This window comes from Vicugna pacos, unplaced genomic scaffold (genome assembly GCF_048564905.1).
Source record: "Vicugna pacos unplaced genomic scaffold, VicPac4 scaffold_19, whole genome shotgun sequence".
In the NCBI taxonomy this organism is placed as follows: Eukaryota; Metazoa; Chordata; class Mammalia; order Artiodactyla; family Camelidae; genus Vicugna; species Vicugna pacos.
Genome location: NW_027328740.1, coordinates 21,200,062 through 21,209,484, shown reverse-complemented (window position 1 = coordinate 21,209,484; position 9,423 = coordinate 21,200,062). Strand labels below are relative to the sequence as shown.

Sequence of the window (9,423 nt, the reverse complement as noted above, 5' to 3'; positions counted from 1 at the left end):
ATAATCTCCAGAATGGAATGAGAAATAGAAAAAAAGAACAGATTAAAACTAATGAAATTGAATAAGTAATTAAACAAAAACTCCCAAGAAACAAAATTCCAGGTCTAAACAGCTTCCCAGGTAAATTCTGCCAAACATTTACAGAAGAGCTATCACCTATACTTCTCAGAGAATTCCAAAAATTTTTATAGGAAAGAAGGCTCCCTACCCCACCTTTCTGTATCACACAATTACTAAAACTGGAACAAATACCCCAAAAAATTACAGGCTAAATACTACTGATAAACATTGATGTAAAATTCATCACTGAAATGTTAGCACAATAAAAAATACATTAACAGGATTATATATTATGATTAAAAACATTTTAATCCAGGGATGCAAAAGTGATTCATTACCTACAAATTGATCAATATGATACACCAGACTACAAATTAAAGAATAAAAATTATATAGTCTCATCAATAGAGTCATAAAATATTGTGACAATTCATTAACTTTTTAAGATTATATTTCTCCTCAAATTGGGCATGAGGAAACATACCTCAACACAGTTAAGGTCATATATGACAAGAACTCAGCTAACATGTCACTCACTGATTAAAAGCTGAAATCATCTGCTGTAAGAGCAGGGAGAAGGCAAGAATACTCACTCTTACCACTTTTATTCAGTATAGTATTGGAAATTCTAGCCATAACTATCCAAAATAAATGGAAATATAATATAGCTAATTAAGAATAGGAGTAAAAGTATCTGTTTGCAAATGGCATCCTTTAAACTGAAATCCTATAGATGGCACCTCAAAACTACTAGGGCTTATCAATGCATTTGGTAAAATTTCAGAATGTAAAATTAACATACAGGAATCTTGCATTTCTGCACACTAGCAACAAGCTAACAGATAAAGAAAGTGAGGGAACTGTCTCATTTACAGTTGCATTACAAAAAACAAAATTTCGAAATATATCCAAACAAGGAAGCAAAAGACCTTTACACAGAAAGCTATAAAATATTTATAACAGAAATTGAAGATAATGGAGACAGATGAAAGGATATACTGTGTTCATTGATGACGAAAATAATATTGTTTAAATGACAGTACTAGCCAAGAAAATAAATTAATTAAATCCAGTGAATATCAAAATACCAAGGGCACATTCAGAATTTAAAATAAAAAATTCTTAAATTTACATGTAAACACAAAAGAGTTGAAATCACTAAAAAAAAGAAAAGAAAACAAACAATAAACAGAAACATATTTGACAAAGAATAAAGAGGATGTATCACTTTCTGTGATTTGAAACTATAATAGAAAGCTACAGTAATAAAAAGAATACTGTAGTGGAACAGAACAAAGAAAATAATGGAACACAAAGAATCCCTGAAAAAGAAATCAGACAGTTATGGTCATTTAGCCCATTACAAAATATGAATATACAGTGGGGAAAGGTATTCAGCAGGCATAAGAAACTGGCCAACATCACAAACCATCAAAAAAATGCAAGCCCAAACACAAAAAGATTTTATGTCAGTCCTGTCAGAATGAATATTATCAAAAAGATAACAAATATAAGTGTTGGTGAGGATGTAAGAAGAACAACACTGATGCATTGCTGGAGTGAATTTAATTTGTGCTGCCACTGTGGAAAAGAGTATGCAGTTTTATCTAAAAATTTAGAATGAAATATAATCCAACATTTCCATATCTGGATACTTATTCCAAGAAAATAAGAACAAAAACTAGAAAAGATAAATTCAATCATATATTCACTGCAGAATTATTTATAATAGAGAGGATATAGAAGCAAATTAAATGTTCATCAATAGATGATGGATAAAGAAAATGTGTGTTTATAGTATATATAAATACACATCTATAATTTTTATTTTTATATTTCATAGACTTATCTATATTTATATATATATATATGCACACACACAGATAAAATTACAATGGGTTATTACTCAGCTGTAAACCGAATAACTTCTTCATTTGCAACATGTGTAAACAAAAAGGGTAATATGCTAAGTGAAATAAGTCATAAAGAGAATGACAAATGCTGTATGATTTTACTCATATTTGGAATTTAAGAGAAATGAACATACCACAACTGAAAGGAGATATAGATATGCAAAGAAACAGGTTGATGACAAGAAGGAGGGAAATGGTGTGAGGAAAAAGAAATATTTGACGGAAATTAAGAGAAAAAGTTTTCCAGTTGCAAATTAAATGCATCAGGGCAAGAAATGTGCTGTATGGGGAATAAAAAATAAGTATGAAATATCTTTAAATAGCAAAATATAATAACTAGATATATTCTGGAGATCAGGTTGAAATTTACTAAAAATAGAAAAAACACTACGTTGTGTATGAGGATCAAAAACTGTTTATATATTTAAGTACACTTCAAAAACAAACATATTTTTGAAAAAAATTAGATTTGTAGTTAACAGAGGCAGGGGATGGGAAAAGAGGATTTGATTAATACACTCAAAACTACAAACTGCCAGCCGTAAAATAAATGTGTACTAGGGATGCCCCATAGTAACATGAAAATTACAATTAATACTGCTTTATGTTATATATGAATGTTGTTAAGGGAGTAGACCCTAAGTTTTCTCATCACAACCAAAAGACAAGTTGTATCTCTTTAATATTGTATTTAAATGAGATAATGAATTCTCCGTAAAGTTGCTATGATATTTATTTCATGATACTTGTAAATCAAATCACTATCCTGTACACCTAAACTTACACAGTATTCTACATCAATTATATCTCAATAGAAGCGGAAGGAAAAATGGAAAGTCAATATTCACATATTCCCATGTCATTTCTCATGATTGCTTCTGCAGCAAGTAAACTTGAGTCATGATATACTTATCCTAGGTAAAAATACTAATAAATAAGTGATTCTAATAAATAATACATGAAGATACTAATAAATTAGTGTTTTACCATGCCTTTATTTTCTTCATGTTAACAGACCACTGCTTCTGCAGGCATCAAAATTTCTCAATATACATTCATCTGATATTAGGGAATGGATACAAATTTGAAACTGGCTGCTCTTTCTGTGAGTGATAAAGTTCACTGTCTCTGACCAATGGTCTCATCTCCCCAACAGCATCTGTAAGAAATGAACATGTTAGGTTGCTAAAAATCTCATCATGGTAAAATCTCAGAACTCCTACAATTCTTAACTGTTTTGCAATGGGAATGTAATACTGACAAAGACTTGATTTTGGAAAACAATTTGGTGTTTTCTCATGGTTGTATTAGGGGATGTGAGGATAATCTCTGAGATCCACAACAAACATTCTTGCTCAAGTGCTGGGCACAGAAGTATAAAGGTTCTGCACTTTTAGGACTGAAGACTGCTTTCAAAATGTTGACTATGCTCACTCTATTCCAGGTAGTACAAAAAATAAGGTTATTCAAATTTCTAGGTGAACAGGAATAAGTCAGTGGTTCAGTCCCTTTAAATTAGTCAAGGGGTGATCAAAGCCAAAATAAGTTGTGTCAACAATGAGAATTAGAAGGAAAAAGAAATTAGACATAAGCTTAAATTAAAAAGGAGACACTGTCCTGTGCTGGGCTCTGGGGACTGGAGAATGTATATGCCTCATTCCAATTCAAGGGTTCAGTTGATTGGCCCTAGCATCAGCTCGGAATTTAATGAACAGGTAACAATTAATATACTGGGAGAAACATAATATACCTCTCCCTGATCGGAAGAAAATCTGGTGGCTCAATGAAACTCTTAATTCACAGAGATTCTGCCAGTTGCAGAATAATAATTTACTGATGACTCAACTAAGACAAATTTAGTTACTGCTTAACAACCCATCTTCACACACACACACAGTGGTAGAGAGATTTGTAGTATTTAGTGGGAAGAGTTCTGTAGGCAGAGCTCAGAGAATAGTTTTCAAAGCATCAGCCAACTTTTGTACTTTTGCCAATAGTCGAGATTTTCCCAGGTAGAAAACTACAGTTGGACAAACAATATTCATCTTTAGGATTTCTAATTTTGAGAGTAAAGTGTAGTTTTTGACTTATTATAGAACCTTGTTCAGATGATCACATTAAGACCCACTGTCTGATAAGAGAGATGGAAAATAGCTGCTTGAAACAGCCCATCTGAACCACAGACTGCTAATGCAAGCAACAACGTAGCCACCATCAGAGTTGTGCTGACAAACTTAAAAGCTTGATGTTTCTGTTGTAGGAAAAACCACTGCTGTCCAGACAAAACTCTCCTGCTTCAAGTGGCCTCTTTTCTTCTCTTGGTAAAGGACATATTGGTGGGATTTTGCAAGATCTTACCCTGGCCCATTTGCCCTTTCTCCACATTATCAAAGGCTTTCTTTACAACTGGTGACATATTTTCAGGAATCAATGTTGTCATTCCAGTCTTATCAGCTGACACTTTCTGCATGATTATGAGCAGAAACCTTAGACACTCTGACGTTGCCTACAATTTTTCCATCACTTCAGGGCATTTCACATTCTGAAAATGCTTCACCTTTTGTTTTAAATTAATGGGAAATAGTCAAAGTCTTCCATGAATATTTTATATTTCCTAATATCTGCAGAAAATTGGTACTCATGCATTTGGACAAATTTTTAATTCCACCACCTTCACCTACTTCTAGTCCACACATTTTAGATTGCAATTTTGTTACTGAATACGATCACCCCAACCAAGGTCCTAGTACCTCTTAGATTCTTCCTGTGTGAAGGTTAGAAAGGCAAAAGTTATGGGGGGGTGCATAAACCTACATAAATATTTGCAATATCACTGTCTCTTCTGGACAAATCTCTGATTCTAAGAAGTAAATTAATTAGAATGCAGTATAGTTATTAGTATGGGTAAGAGAATCAACTATTTTGGGTTGGGTGGGTGATGAAGAGACAGGAAATAATGAAGAAAATGAGAATGGAATGCTTTAGGCCTCTGGAGGCATGAATGGATAAGAAAATAATACTTTGTCTCCTGTATCTACCTCCAATTACTGTCTTGAGTGACTAGTCCTTGGGCTATGAAAAGAGCTAGTTTGTGGTGAAGAGTAAAGACCAAAACGAAATAGTTTGAATACCATGAGAGTTTTGTTGTTTCAGGAAAGGAGATTTTGCTTAAAGTCAACATGTATTTTTCATTCACTAAATTCTAATATGTATCTTGTGGCATGTGCTGTGTTTACTGTGCTGGTATCCAAGTTAGACAAGGAAAGGGGGACAGACAGAAAACATCTGAAGGAGGTAGTTTCTGTACTGAGACTGGGAAAGTCTAAGTAGGTAAAAGGAGGACACCCAAAGCCCAAGGATGAGCTGGAGCAAAGTGGTGAGGTTCCAGCTAACATAGTTGACAAGCATTTGCCTGGATGTATCTCAAGATACAGTGAATCATATAGATATGCCAAGGTAGGCAGAGTCCAGATTTATAAAGAAATTAGTAAACAAAGTTGAGTTTGTTTGCTTAGAATTGAAAAGGCATTAAGTGCCACCCTGAGGAAGTTAGCTTGTCTTTGGCTGGAAAATAAATGCAAGATAAATTATCAAAAAGAAAATATAGTGTAGAATCTTGAGGGGAGGAAATGAAAGCACCAATTGGAATGCTTTGAGAACAGCACAAAGAAGACCATAGATAAAATTACTTCATAAATTCTACCACATGCTGATTGTGCCATCTGAGACTATATCATGTGACCTTTATGATTCCAGGGATGACATAATAAAGACCATGATCCCTGGGCCGGGTCCTGCATTTATCTTCTGTTGTAACACATCCTAACTTAACACTTTTCATACTTTCCAGGATGAACCAGAAACCACTTAGAACTTTTCCCTCTCTCCATGTTTTAGTCTTTTTCCAAATTCTTGCATTTTCTCTTCTTCCTTACAAGAAAATATTTAAATTAACTCCCATATTTTTCCATCAAATGTTCATATCAATCAAATATCTCATTTTTTCTTAGAATAGTAACATAGTCTCCCATTTAACACTTAACACTATTTAAAAAAATAAGGTAAATACAGGTACACATCTATGTTTATTGTTCAAATAAGAAAATTGCAGATATTTGTTGACATTTGCCAACCTCACTTTTAATCTTTGTTATCCTGCATAATCTGGTAGTCCGCTGGTAGATCAGTTGTGATTAGGATGACGTTCATATATTGAAGGTGTCTGATGAGTTGTCCTTGAAAGAGAGGTAGCTGATGTATCAGCTATCATTGTCACTGGAAACCGTGGGTTTCTCCCTGGTTGAAGTTTAGAAAAACTCCCTTCATTGGCAGATATGTTATGATATATATTTGGAAAACTAGAATGCTCCAACATCTGTCCAATATAATTCCTCTGTATAGGAGATAAAATGCTGTACTGAGAAGTAGAATTTGTAGTTGTAATGAAGTTCACAACACGGCCATTTGCTTCAGTGTAGCTGCTTTGAGAGTGCCAGTGGACAGTTGTCAACTCATTTAAAATAGAACATTGGTCCACTGCAATTTGTTCTGAGGGTCTAACTGACATTGATGATGGAGGAGAAAAATCACCTCTTATCGAGGTATTTGTATCACCAACTATGTGGCTAGAAGAGGGCTTATTAGAGGCATGTTTAAATTTGCAGAAGGTAAAAATGAACTTTCTCCACTAGTGTCAGCCACAAAACCAGAATTATGATTATCCATATTACCCCCTGCTTTATAGTGCTTCTTGTTGAAATCTTCAGCCAATGAAGACACCAGAGAGGCATTTTTAATCCCAACTCTTCTTTTTATTCTCACTAAAATCTGGGGACAGCCTCGTTTAAAATTTGGATGATGATAGAACTGCAGCTACAACCAAAGTAGAAAGATTTTAGTAAGAATTTTAACCAAAAGACAACACTACAATAAGCATAACATATAAAACCTCAGATTTCACATTTACTATGCAAAGGTAATATCATCAAAATATGAATATTGCTGACATTTTGAAGTTCCTTATTTGGAAAATACACATTTAAATAGTACAGTCATCAAATTTAAGAAGTTAGAATTTGCAGTAACGGTGAATGCCACTTTTGAAAAGCAGCTTTAATACCTTTATTTAGATTTCTGCTTAGATTCATAGTTGCCAGCACAGTTTCTTATAATATGAATACATAAGGCACTGTCATCATTTTTTAGAAAAATTAAGCATTTTAGCCTTAGTAGTTTTATACAATTTTCAAATTTAGCTTTACATTTATATTACCATAGATTGATGCACAAAATAAAATTTTATATATACGTTACCAAGTGGTAACTAAAGTTTCTGAATACTTTGCTTAAAACAGAGACTTCCTTTTCTTCTGTCAGAAAGACAGCTAGACAAGCAGATCTTTAAATATTCTGTCGTACTTTACTAAACCCATAATGGTTAAGCTGTCTAACTTAACTTTTCATATTTCCAGTTTCAAATATTCTGAAAGGGGCCTTTCTTTCCAAAACTTCCTTCTTAAAGACATCTTCACCAATCACTATGGAAGTTCCATTATCATCCCACCAGATGGATTTAAATTGGTCACTCCCAGCCATTTTCCAGAGTTTCTGGGAAATGTCAGGGAACGAAAATCATTATCTTCATCTGGTTCACGGACACAACGTGTGTAACATGGCCTTTTTATCAAGGATTCTTCAGACAAATTCTGAGAAGCATTTTCTTCAATCATAGACCTCACGTCCAAGTCCCCAGAGATTGATCACAAAATAGAGATCTACCGGATTTTCCTGAAGCAGTTGGTCCATCTTTACATGACACATCTTGAATTTCTGAAGAAACATATGCCAATTCATATAACTTTTTCTGCAGCTACTTTTCTAATCTGCATGATTTTGAGCACTGCAGCTTCAAATACTGCTTTGGCAGGCCTGAACAAATAAAGTGCTAGGCCACCACAATGGTTCTCAACCTGAGTAGCTGTGACATCACAAAACGACTGGTATCCTATCAACTCAAGTGTAACTTTCAGCCAGTGTTTACTTCTCATTCATTCAGTTAAAATGAAACATATAGAATGCTTATTTTTATACTGTGATCTGCAAATATTATCCCCAAAAAGCTTTTTAAACAATTAAATATTTGAGTCTTTTAATTAAAAACAATGTCCATAGTTTTGAACACAAATTTATGACAGATTTGTGATCAGAGTATAAATAATGCAGAAAATATATAAAATAATTTTAAAGTTTTGGAATTTAAAGTGAAATTTGTGTAAAACCTGTACAGAAAATGTATAACAATTTCATCATCATTTGTAATTAAAGTGAAAAATAATTTGATTTGGGAATGGAAGTATGTATTTATCTGTGTACTTTAGAATAAGTAGCTCTATATTCAAAACATGAGAAGAATAAATATCAGTTTATTTGTTATGTTTATATATAAATTTTTAATATTTATGAAATAAAATTAGATTAAAATAATCAATCAAATTTAAGAAATCCCAAAGCGGAATTTTTGTTTAAAATTGAAATTCAGTGCTATAATTGAAACAAATGTAATTTAATATTCTACTTTAAAATTGCAAAAGAAACAAGCTTATTGAATATTTACAAATGTTTATTTTTGCCATTCTTTCACTCAGAGGTTTATCGTTCCCTAGAAGTAATAAAATATCTTGTCATCTTTATAATCCATGCACTTGTGGCTTTTCTTAAATGTTCCAAAATGATGTTGATAAATAAACTTGTGCACAAGATCCTGGGTTCAATAAGCATTACCTCCATTAAGGGGCAAACAAACAAACAATCAAAAAACATAGATATAACTGCATATGAAGGCTGGGTTGGAAAAGACCAGGTAATACATTTTAGGAAGCAATATTTTTCTCAGTCTTGAAACAGTTGGCATTGTTAGTATAATACGGCATTTTATGGCAAGTGTCTTGTTCACTAACTATAAATAATAGCTATATTCTGTGTCAGTAATCTGTAGTAAATCCAGTTCTACCAAAAGTTATATTCTTTATTTAGAAATAAATTCCATTAAACAGAGGCCAAATTCAAAATGAGAGATAAAATTTTTTAAACAAATAAATGTACCCTCAAGCTACAATGTAAATTTTTCCTTCAATATCTGTAAGTTCCATTCTAAGTAAATATTAGCAACCTGAATCCATGGCACATTATAAGTATTATAAACTGTAGTTTTGTTGGATTTAGTCCTGATTCATAAATATTATTTAACATTCACAAATGAATATATGTGATACCATCCCATTAAAAAAAGGAATTCAAAAAAACCTCAAAATATTTAGGAAAATTATTGACTGGTCTGATCTTAACATTTTTATAAAAATATTCTTAAATTCACTCTAGATTGAATGTAACTAAGCATAATAAAAGCCATATATTAAAAACCCATTATTTACTTCAATTTCAATGTTAACAT

The 9,423-nt window shown here is 32.6% G+C and overlaps 1 long non-coding RNA gene across 1 annotated transcript; it reads right to left on the bottom strand.

The window, feature by feature from the left end:
- Positions 1–6,671: 6,671 nt before the first annotated feature.
- On the bottom strand, positions 6,672–7,958 carry LOC140693287 (uncharacterized). The gene is made up of 2 exons (XR_012069008.1): positions 7,752–7,958; positions 6,672–6,845 (listed from the first exon to the last, which is right to left on the bottom strand). It is a non-coding gene; the product is annotated as an uncharacterized lncRNA (long non-coding RNA).
- Between the last annotated feature and the right edge of the window lie 1,465 nt (positions 7,959–9,423).